Genomic DNA, 12170 nt, shown 5'->3' with positions numbered 1-12170 from the left:
ATCATAACACCACATAAAAGATTTGGAAGTGGTTACTTGAGCAGTTACAAGAACTGGGGAATGGCAAGTTTCAAGGGTCTTAGATATCAGCTAATAAAACCCTTTCATAGATGAGAAGTGGAGGGTTGTATTAGCTAGCCTAAGATGACCGATCACAGGGGACAGGAAAGCCTCAACAAGACTATGAGTCAATATCATTATGAATATCATTATATGTGATTCTCAAATCATATACAATCTTTAAATCTTCATCTAATTTCACTTACAAATTCTGCTGAATGGGTTTTCAGAACACTAAACTGCTTTACCCACGTCCTCAGACACAGAATTGGTGATAAGACTCCATGAATGATTTCCACAGATCTGAAAGAGAAGAGTGGGAAAACTGCGAGGTTATTTATTTCCCTGTTAATCTGTCAATGGGAAATTCTTTGTTCAGTTGCATCCAGAATGGATAATGCTCCCAGGACAGGTCATGTAGTTCTCATTCATCTCTTTTAAACCCCTCTGCGCTTCATTTTCTTTGTCTGTAAAATGGATGCTAACAGGACCTACTGCATCTTTGCTGTGAAGGTTAAATAGGATTGCAAATCTAAAGTGCTCAAACATTAAGTACCCATAATGTAAGTTACTATTATTCCATGGTTATCATTGTTGTTTTATTCTAAACCATATCCTCAGTGTCAGTTATTGTCTTAGTTCTATAAGATCTTATTTATTATTTGTTTGTTCTTCTTCTATAAGATTTTAAAAGCTTTCCATATCTCTGGCTATTACGGGACCTCTCTCTGAATCATTACATTCTTACTTCAAAAGAGAAACGGAGTAGGCCCCAGTCATAGCAGATGCCAGTGTCTGATACTAAGTATGTATTGGCATGCCAAGTGTTTCATGGAGCTATCTTCTTGAAGTTTACATTTACAGGACAAGATTGTCATTATGATGCCCATTTTTCAGATGAGAAAATAAAGCTCCATCTAACTGATGCTACCTCAGCTACACAGATGGTTAGCCCTGTGGCACTGTAGCAGGGATTCAGAATTGTTCATTCTAGGCTGACATCTGACAAGTGTTACTGTTTTTTTTTTTTGGAAAACCAACATTATTCAATACAGTATTTTATAATAATTGTAGAATTGTTAAGAATAAAACTCCATATTTCTGATACATGTAAATATAAAAACAGAAGAAATAACCAGTTGTTCTGTATTGTTACTTTTAGGAGTGGATGCTATGCCAAAAACTTAATTACTTTAAACACTTATTAACATAAATCATCACATTGCCCTTTCTTGAAAATAGAAATTGTTTTCACATCGCCAGAACATTTGACTATATTAAGTGCCGTTTGGTATTTCTTACATACCAATTTTCTTTAAAGTGTCTTGAGAGAAGTTGGGTTCATCTACACGTGACAGGCAATGTATCAGGAGAGCATTAACAGTCAATTCTGGTGTTCCCACAGTCTCCAGTTTGTGTGTGATATTTTGTTATGCTATATAACCGGCTCTGCTTTGTCAGTGAGAGAGCAGAGATAGCAACTCCTAGGGACAGCAACCATTGCTGGGGTGGGGAAGGAGCTTGTAAACCATTTGTGTTGCTGTTCATGAGGAAAAAGATTTCATGAGAATGATTTAGGACCATGGAATCCTCTTCAGAATCCTATGATATTCTTGAGGGTGCAAGGGGCAGGTGTGGGAAAACTGCGTGAGGCCCTTCAATAACAGCCCAAGAGTATTTGCTTTGCAGACACAATTACCTTTCAATTAGACATTTTAGGTTGTCAACACAAGTCATAATAATTCATGCCATCAAAAAAAACTATAATTATCTTAAGTATTGTAAGATCTCCTACTAAATTTAATTCAGCAAGATTGTATCCCCCATGTGTGTACCCACCACAGGGTTGCTGATCCCATGTAATTCTACGAAGGTCTCATGAAAGTTTCTAAGGTTCTGAATCACTTGTATTTCATATAGTAACAATCAAATGGAAGACTTTCCTAACAATAAACTAATGTGAGGCACTGGGAAAAATAAAACCATGGGCTAGAACGTTCTCAGATGAGCACCTTCATCTCTCTGGAATGCAAGTGACTTCCTCTAAAACTGTGTACCAGACATCATGTGGCAACTAGCATGAGACCTGGTTGCACTAACTCTCCAAGCAAGCTTTACTTCCTTTCCATAATCCCTACGAGGCATACTCAGCTGTGCCTGTAGAAAGAAGAGTGATCAATACTCAGCCTGTATCCTACCCATCCCCAAAAAGGTTGCAATTCATGGGTCTACCGATTATTGAACATGACTGGTTTTAAGATAAAGGACTATTTCAACCAGAAGACATTTAAAATAGGGACATATACAACTATTCTCAATTAGGGAGATCTGTTTGTGCCCCTTCCTACATGCTTTTATATAAGCAGTGCATGACTGTCCCCCAGACAGATCTTTTTCTTTGCTGAGTTCAATCTGTTGTTTATCCTATTTCATTTCATTCCAGATATTTGATATTCATCCCTAGAACTTTCCTTTAGTACTTCATTAATTTTTTCCATGTATCCTGAAATTCCCTATCATTTTATTTGCAATAGCTACCATTCATCACAATGCTACTAGCTCATTTGTGTTTAATAATGACTTTACAGTATTGACCGGTGAAGTCCAACAATTGCTCTGCCATTGGGTCTGCTTCCAATTGTTCTTTGCAACTGTAAAGTATGAGTTATAGTTTCCCACCTCTTAACATTTAGTAATTATTTATTGTGATTGATTCTTACCAAAAAAGTCTATATCAGTATGATCAGTAAATTCTTGGTGAATTACTCGTTATCAAAATACTTGCAAACCAAAAACAGAAGCTATCCATTTCCAAGGATTGGAAATTTAATTAAAAATCTTCTAAATAGTAATTTATCCTACTCTCTTATGGAATATCTTAAGGAATTGATATTACACCTTGAGTGTACTGAACATTTGTCAAGTATATATAAGACATAGAAATGGTTGTGAAAGAAGCCCAGCCCTGCAGTAAGACCCTCAACCATGCAGGCAAATCCCTCCCCAGTCTCAGAAGCAGCTACTGTTTGTTATTCTAAACTCTCTAGTTACCATTGTGATTTTCTTTTTTTTTTATTAACTTTTTTTTATTGAGAAAAGAGAAAAAAAAACAAATTTCCTCCTCCTCCCAGCCTCCCACTTCCCTCTTCCTCCTCCCACCCTTCTCCCCCTCCCCCCACTCCTCTCCCCCTCCCTCTCCAGCCCAAAGAACAGTCAGATTTCCCTGCCCTGTGGTAAGTCCTAGGTCCTCCCCCCTCCGTGCATTTCTAGGAAGGTGAACATCCAAACTGGCTAGGCTCCCACAAAGCCAGCACATTACGTAGGTTCAAAACCCCGTGCCATTGTCCTTGGGTTCTCATCAGCCCTCATTGTTGGCCATGCTCAGAGAGTCCAGTTTTATCCCATGCTTTTTCAGTCACAGTCCAGTTGGCCTTGGTGAGCTCCCAATAGATCAGCTCCACTGTCTCAGTGGGTGGGTGCTCCCCTCGTGGTCCCGACTTCTTTGCTCATGTTCTCCCTCCTTCTGCTCCTCATCGGGACCTTGGGAGCTCAGTCCAGTGCTCCAGTGTGGGTCTCTGTCTCTGTCTCCATCCATCACCAGATGAAGGTTCTATGATGATATGCAAGATATTCGTCAGTATTGCTCTAGGATAGGGTCATTTCAGGTTCCCCATCCTCAGCTGCCCAAGGAACTAACTGGGGACCTCGGCTTGGGTATCTGGGAGCCACTCTAGGTTCAGGTCTCTTGCCAATCCTAAGGTGGCTCCCTTAACTAAGAACCGTGCTTCCGTGCTCCCCCATCCAACCTTCCTTCATCCCAATCCTCCCCCTTTCCCAAGCTCCCCCCCCATTCTCCCCCTCTCCCCCCTCTCTCTCCATCTCCCCTTACCCCCATCCCACCCCACCCCCAAGATCTCAGTTTTCTCCCCGGCAATTTTGTCTACTTCCCATAGCCAAGAGGACAACTATATGCTTTTCCTTTGGTTCACCTTCTTACTTAGCTTCTTTGGGATCACCAAGTGTAGACTCCGTGACCCTTGTTTATGGCTAGAAACCAATTATGAGTGAGTACATCCCATGTTCATCTTTTTGGCTCTGGGATACCTCACTCAGGATAGTGTTTTCTATTTCCATCCATTTGCATGCAAAATTCGAGAAGTCATTGTTTTTTACCGCAGCATAGTACTCTAATGTGTAGATATTCCACACTTTCTTCATCCATTCTTCCATTGAAGGGCATCTAGGTTGTTTCCAGGTTCTGGCTATTACAAATAATACTGCTATGAACATAGTTGAACAAATGCTCTTGTCATGTGATAGGGCATCTCTTGGGTATATTCCCAAGAGTGATATTGCTGGGTCCGGGGGTAAGTTGATCCCGAATTTCCTGAGAAACCGAAACACCGATTTCCAAAGTGGTTGCACAAGATTGCATTCCCACCAGCAATGGATGAGGGTTCCCCTTCCTCCACAGCCTCTCCAGCAAAGGCTATCATTGGAGTTTTTGATTTTAGCCATTCTGACAGGTGTAAGATGATATCATTGTGATTTTCTAACTCATTTGCCACACAGAGAGCTTTTGCTCCATCTGCAGTGTTTCATACTTAACCTTTGGTGTCTCTCAGACTTCAGCTTCCACCTCCTAAGTAGCCTCTCCCTCCTCCAAGCTTCCTCTTCCCAAACTCATCCTCCAAGATTGTCATGCCATTCCATTTCTTCAGAGGCTCCCCAGATTTTCTGACCCAGACTTAGAGATGAAGAATTTGATTTATAAGCCACACAATATTCAGACATGTTTTTACTAATATGTCTTAAACGATTAAACAAAATGCCGTTAGGAAAGCCTCTGTCTCACTAGAAGATGTCCCTTTGCCCAAGCAGACCAAGGTTGAGTCTTCACAGAACTGCGGCAGAGATCCTTAGGTGGTACTGGGGGATGAGCTCCATTAAGGAAAAGACAGACACTTAGTATTCCCCGGGAACCTTTACCCCAGGAATTTGGGATAGATAAAGCTACTTCAAACCAGGACAATATGAAGCAGAAACATGCTATGTCATGTTCCCTAGGAACGTGTGCAATACCCACTGAGCCAATACCTTGAGTTTGGGCCTAGAAACCAATGTACCCATAAAGTTTTCACCCACACTTGAGAATCCCTTGTTTCCACTCATGAAGCGGAATTTATTTTTTTCCCTTTTTTTTAATTTATTTATTTATTAAAGATTTCTGTCTCTTCCCCGCCACCGCCTCCCAATTCCCTCCCCCTCCCCCAATTAAGTCCCCCCCCCAGCCCGAAAAGCAATCAGGGTTCCCTGTCCTGTGGAAAGTCCAAGGAACCCCCACCTCCATCCAGGTCTAGTAAGTTGAGCATCCAAACTGCCTAGGCTCCCACAAAGCCAGTGCGTGCAGTAGGATCAGAAACCCATTGCCATTGTTCTTGAGTTCTCAGTAGTCCTCATTGTCCGCTATGTTCAGAGAGTCCGGTTTTATCCCAGGCTTTTCCAGACCCAGGCCAGCTGGTCTTGGTGAGTTCCCAGTAGAACATCCCCATTGTCTCAGTGTGTGGGTGCACCCCTCGCGGTCCTGAGTTCCTTGATGAAGCGGAATTTAAATCCTCTGTTCCTGACTTGCATTCAGATCTTCTTGTTTCCTGGGCAACTTTTAAGAGTTTCTATAATGTTTTTGTGTCTATAAAGTAGAGAAGATATGTTGGTACAATTTCCTTATTCTTTTTTACTTCCCCATGACAATTACAAACTAAACTGTTTGCCTTCCATGTCAGAATGCTGTTACTATGCAAATGTAACAATGATTATCAAATTATCATTTATATCCCACTCACCATCTTGTAATTAAAGCTTCCAGTGAAATAGAGATGGTTATTTAGTTACAGTGCCTCGTTTAGAGCACCCCGTTGGAGAATCATGGAACTCTTAACATGGCCTAATTGCTTGTCAAATCTCAAAGTTCCAGTAGTTTATCTGGGGGTAGGGGATACTTTTATAATTAAGTGCAGGATCCTTGATATTATATTATATCTTAAATATTATAAGTTAAGTAACACCCAAGTCAACCCCAAACTGATTTCTTAAAAGTGAACATGAATTCTAAAATATATTTCTTAAAGATATTTGTCATTAAAAACTTTAATCTTGTATTAAAATAACACTAAACACAATGATAAGTGATTCATATGTCATAAATTACTCAATTGTAAAATTTTTGTATGTATTTCTTACTGCTTACCTATTGCAATGGTTTAATCTATAAATGAAGATCAAACCTTTTTACATGATGTATGACCTTTATCTGTTGGTGCCAAAATGCATTTTCTGTTTGCCTATGATCATTGTTTATATTTTTAAGTAACAAATATAAACAATGTGGTCTTCTCTATTTCTGTAGTTATTAGACTTCATCGGGTAGATGAACTGAATGAGTTCCCTTAGGAGATCTCAGGAGAAACAACAGACATGTTCTGTTCTTTCCTAACAGTGTGAAGTTATTTTGTTTTTGGAAATTTAAATTAGTTTGTTGTGCTAAATGGGGAAACAATAAAGTTTTCCCTAATGATGAAAAAAAGGGAATGACAGTTGAGGACACTGGACCCTTAGAACATGTAACTCTTGGGTTTTAAAACGTGGAGGTGTGATATAAAAGTAGGACAGAGAATAGGGCATTAGAAAATCATGAAGATAGACATAAGTTACCATAGACACCATGAGTGTCTGCCCAATATGGCAGAGTGGAGAGAAAAGACAATGTTTAATAAAGGAAGTATTTGATTAAAAAATTCTATTATCAACTGAGTATCAAATATTGCTGACATTTGATAGTACAACTATCTTGCAGTCTGTTAGAGGTTCTTTATTTCATAGTCATGGGTTTCTTTATTTCCAGTATGCATATTACAAAATGTTATTATTTTGAACTATAAATAAATCTTGTAATAGTGACATATATATTAAGTGAGGCAAATATGAGGTGGGAGGAGATTTTTGTTTTGTTGTGTTTGTTTGTTTTTATTTTTCCCCATTATAGAAAATTTCTAATGGATTCAACTAGTGGTAAGAATTAAAATGGGAACGTTGGACCACTTTCTGTAATATTACTGATTGTGATCGACTTCATTCATGCTTTGTTGAGAGATATTTTTAGGTATCAAGATTATCTTTCATTGGCCACTGAGATTCATTCTCCTTTATGCTTTTGTAATGACAATTCTGAACTACATTTTAACACCTAATCACCATCAGGGCTCTTTTTAGGAATGCAATTAAAAAGCCAATTCAACATTCCTTCTTAAATATTGATAATTAATCCTAATTCATCTTTTAGAGCAGCATGCTCATGATAGCAGCAATAAACCTTTTGCTGTAGAGTATGGTTCACACTAAAATGGATTCCCATTGGCTAAGGTGTTTTCTTTTAATGTATGAGTTATCTTTACAAAGGACTGCTCTCAGTTAGGTTATAAAAATAATTCCAATAATCCCACTTAAAATCAAATAAGTTAAACTTTCTCTGTTCTTATCTTCAGTTTCCTTTTTCTTAGTTTAATTTCTTAAATACTTTCTTATTTATGAATAATAATTTCATATAAGATACTATATGTATTTACATCATTTCCACTCTCCTATTCCCCTTCCAGTTTCTAGTGTGTCCCCTCCCCTACTCACTCTCAAATTATTAACTTCTTTACTTACTATTTTTATACACACATGATATCCTTTCTTATTCTGAGCTCTATAGATCTAACACAGGGAACCTTCCTTCAAGGAACACTAAAGAAAATAGTGCAAGGCAATATAGTTCATAATCTCATCTCTTCTGTTTTAGAAAGCAATTTCTATTGAGAATTCTCTGTTTAGTTCAGTACCCCATCACTCATAAGTGGATACTAGTCAAAAAAAAGGACATTGAGCCTATTGTTCATGATCCTAGAGAAGCTAAGTAATAAAAGTGAACCCAAAGAAAAGCATATATAGACCCACCTAGAAACTGGAAGCAGGCAATATCACCTGACAAAATTGGAAGAATGGGGGCAGGGGTAGAAGGAAGGGGAGAAGGGGAAGAAGAGGGGACAAGGGGAGGGCTGAGGATAACTTAAGGGAATAGGATTGTCGAGATGGAGCAAGGACAGATATAAGAGCAAGGAAAGAGATACCTTGATTAAGGGAGCCATTATGGGGTTAGCAAGAAACCTGGCTCTAGAAAAATTCCAAGTAATCCACAAGGATGACCCCAGCTAAGACCTTAAACAATAGAGGAGAGGGGGCCTGAACTTGCCTTGTCCTGTGGTCAGACAGATGATTATCTTAAATATCACCATAGAACCTTCATCCAACAACAAGTGAAAACAGAGGCAGAGACCCACATAGGAGCACTGGACTGAGCTCCCAATGTCCAGTTGAAGAGTGGAAGGAATGAGAATATGAGCAAAGAGGTCAAGACCATGAGGGGTTCATCCACTGAGACAGTTTGTCAAAGCTAATGGGAGCTCACCAGCTCCAACTGGACTGAGAATGAACAAGCATAGGACCAAACTAGTCCCTCTGAATATGGTTGACAGGTGGGGCAGACTGATGATCACTAACAGTGGCACGGACATTTGTCTCTGCTACATGTACTAGCTTTTTGGGATGCTATTCTCTTGGATGTAAACCTTACTCAGCCTAGATGTAGTGGGGAGGGCATTGGACTTTCCACAAGTAAAAGTGCCTTACCCTTTCTTAGGATTAGAGGTGGGTGGGATGGGAGGGTGCATGGAGGGAATGGGAGGAGGGGAGGAAGTGGGAACTTAAATTGTTTTTTGTTAAATAATAAATAATAAAAAATTTCTAGCTTTATGAAAATTTGAAAATAAAACTGGTTACAATCTTACCACCTGCAGAAGTTACAATATTGTTTTCACAGTCCTACTGTGAAATCCTATGTGATATATTCTCTCTGTCTTCCCTCTCTGTGTGTGTGTGGTTCTGCCTTTCTAGCTCCCTTGATTGTTATTCATTACTTCTTTGCTTTTCCCCACCTTCTCCCTCCTGCTCGTCCTCCCTCTCTTCCCAGTTCTCTTTCTTCCTCTGATCAAAGTACCAATAGATATGTGGATATAAGGAAAATATATTACATGAGCAAGTTATTACCATCTTTCTTCCTAAACATGTGCAGTAGCATTTTGTATTTTTGGTACTATTACATAAGAAAAGTAGACCACACCTTACAATAGACTCATTTAGGACAATCACCCTTCTATTAATCTCTTTTTAAATAAATATTGAGTCTCATTTTAAATGTAAAGACATCTCTTTAGAACTGATTTAAATATTCTCTTCTATAATTTTATGAGGGAACTAATTTCTAAGTAGAACTTCAAAATGTGCCTTCAGGTGTTGTAAGAGATTACATTTTTGTTCCCAGCTGCCCAGACTCAAAATAACCACATGGAAACTGTATTATTTAAATTGCTGCTTGATCAACAGCCTAAGTACATTGCTAGCTAGCGCTTATATCTTTGGTTAACCCATTTCCATTATTTTATATTTTACCATGAGACTTGTGGCCTACCTACCAACAAAGTTCTGGCTGGCAGCTTGAGTCTTCCTCCTCTAGTGGATTCATGGCTTCTGGCGACTCTGCCTTCTTTCTCCCAGCATTCAGTTTAGTTTTTCTGCCTAACTCCACCCTGTCCTATTACAGGCCAAGGCAGCTACTTTATTCATCAGTCAATAAAAGCAACACATAGACAGAAGGACATCCCATACCAGTTGGGGGCAGAGGAAGTGACTCAAGTAATGAAGTACAAGCAAAGGGGCTTTAATTAACATGTCTAGAATCCACTTTAAGATCTTAGAAGTGCAGGTAGGGCAGAGTGCACTGGAAACCCCACTGACAGGGAGGTGGACAGAGGTAACTCCCTTGGTTCACAACCCAGCTAACTGAGCCTATCTGGCAAGTTCCAGGCCAGAAACAGTAATAGACCTTGTGTGACCTCTGGCCTCCAAAAACATGTCATTGGTTTTGTTTCCCGTTTTTGAAATAAAGCATGAGACTAAGTGGTTTATCTTTCTGTAATTGGTGATTATCTGTGCATTGGTGGGTGGGTAAATAGCACAGGATACTTTACAGTCAGATTTTCTGTTCCTTATGAATACCAAATTTGCTATGTAATACAGAGCTCCTTGAAAACCATTCTTCTATTGTTAAAAGACACACTGTAACTGAACTGCAATTAACCTGCTGACATGACGGAGAACCTCCACAGCATTTAACAACGCATTAATTAATAGCAAGATAAGGAAATTACTCAAATTTTTTTTTTATATTTGAAAATTCCTCTAAGTTATGAATTCGCTGGAAAGGGATTCTGCCCTTATGCCTTTCTAAATTATTTCAATATTCATTTTGCCAGCGTTTATTTAAATTGAATCTAAATTTATAATTCACGTAGTCTATGTGGAAGTATTTGGCTGGCTCTATTTCCCACATGAGAAATCAGGGTGTAGGCATGAATCTTACTACTCATTCTTTAATAAAACAGCTTGGTCACTTCAGCTAAAAAGTTCAATCGCAATATGGAAATTGACTAAAACCATTGCTTTAGATCGAAGCCCCTCAGATCAGAATTTCAGATATTAGCTGTTCAGATAATGGGAGGAAACAAATGATTTGGTGAAAATTGTTCACATCACCATGTTTAATATTTAGAAGTCCAACTTGATCAGCCATCCCTTTGCCATTATTCTCACTTAATCTCTTAGTTTGTTAAAGCAACCCAGTTAACTTTACAAAATCTTTAGAAGTGAGTGACCAATCAGGCAAAAAAAAAAAAAAATTCAAGTGGTTTAAATTTCTAGAAAATGAGTCATTAAATAAAAAGAAAGTTTAGGTTGGTCCCAAGTTTTTCATTCAGAGAATTTATGGATAATTGAACAAGCCTCTGGTATGGAAAATACAAAAGTGTGGAGGGAAATAGCAATTCTGACTTACCACCATTGTGGTATCGCGAAGACAGTTTAAAAACTCACAATCATATGTCTCTCTTATTTTGTTAGCCCACAAAAAACACCATAATGAATAATGGGAATAATCACACTTAAATGATTAGGAGGGGTGCCGGACATATATTAAAAAGCAATTATCTGAGCGGAGCTCGACTCAAGTAAAACTGTCCGGGTATATGGCAATATGCAAAATGGCAAAGATTGTTTAGTTAAATAAGTTTCCTACATACTCAAAAGTCTGCTTCTCTAGACTTGTTTGCATCATATGAGAGGCTTTCTGCTCAGGCAAAGTTAGTCTCTTCAACTTAGTATTCTTCATTTAGCCTCTCTCTTATCTCCACATCCTGTTTTTAGTTTCCCTTCCTTGTAGGTCTTTGCTTTTTACAACCCTGCTTCGTTTTCCTATTATATGTCAAAACATAAACCCTACTCTGGTCCTCTTAATCAGAAATTACCTGGATCTGTATTTTCAGTGCTGATGAATGTTCAGTTCAGTCTATATTTTAGTTATTGTTCACATCATAATTTAAAATGCATACCACCTCCCTAATTCTCCAAAGTGTCTCACCCAGCTCACCCACGTTCATCATAATGCCTTAGAATATAAGCATGTATGTGTCTACTTTACTAAGTGGACCAAGCAATACTAATGAACAGTAGTCAGAATATAAGGTGGCATTTCAAAATGATACTTTGTAGGTTCCCTTTATTGTTGCACTATTATGTAAATTGAGTAAAACTTAACTTTTTTAGAGAAGCAAGTACATGACACTCACTTTTTAGACTCCAATTTAAATATGTAAGCAAAACAATGGGTGGAGTGTTAGAGGTAATTATACCATTTTAGACGCAATCATAATCTCTCACCCCTAATAAAAATACAGTTTCCACTCAAATACTAATAATAAAAATGTAGCATATATTAAAATTTTCACCTCTTTATCATCTTTGTAGGTATCTGCAAGTTCATGAGAATCTGTTGGATATTTGTAACAGAGCAATCAGTTCTAACTCTTGGGCTCTTGAGCAGGGGCAGTGAGCTCTTGAATGATGTACTCATTCTTTGCTGTGGAAGAACTTTACTCTCAATAGAAACTTGAAGTTTAAAG

General features: G+C 38.4%; 1 protein-coding gene across 2 annotated transcripts in view; it reads left to right on the top strand.

Annotated features, from left to right (window-relative positions):
- Calcr (calcitonin receptor) overlaps window positions 1–12170 on the top strand; it is an 85937-nt gene that overhangs the window by 37173 nt on the left and 36594 nt on the right. The gene's annotated exons all lie outside the window — the stretch shown is intronic.

The sequence above is a fragment of the Microtus oregoni genome, unplaced genomic scaffold (genome assembly GCF_018167655.1).
Source record: "Microtus oregoni isolate MIOR12 unplaced genomic scaffold, Mior012 000026F_ref0000081, whole genome shotgun sequence".
Lineage (NCBI taxonomy): Eukaryota > Metazoa > Chordata > Mammalia > Rodentia > Cricetidae > Microtus > Microtus oregoni.
The sequence above is the reverse complement of the archived record's forward strand: the minus strand, read 5'-3'. Positions and strand labels throughout refer to the sequence as shown.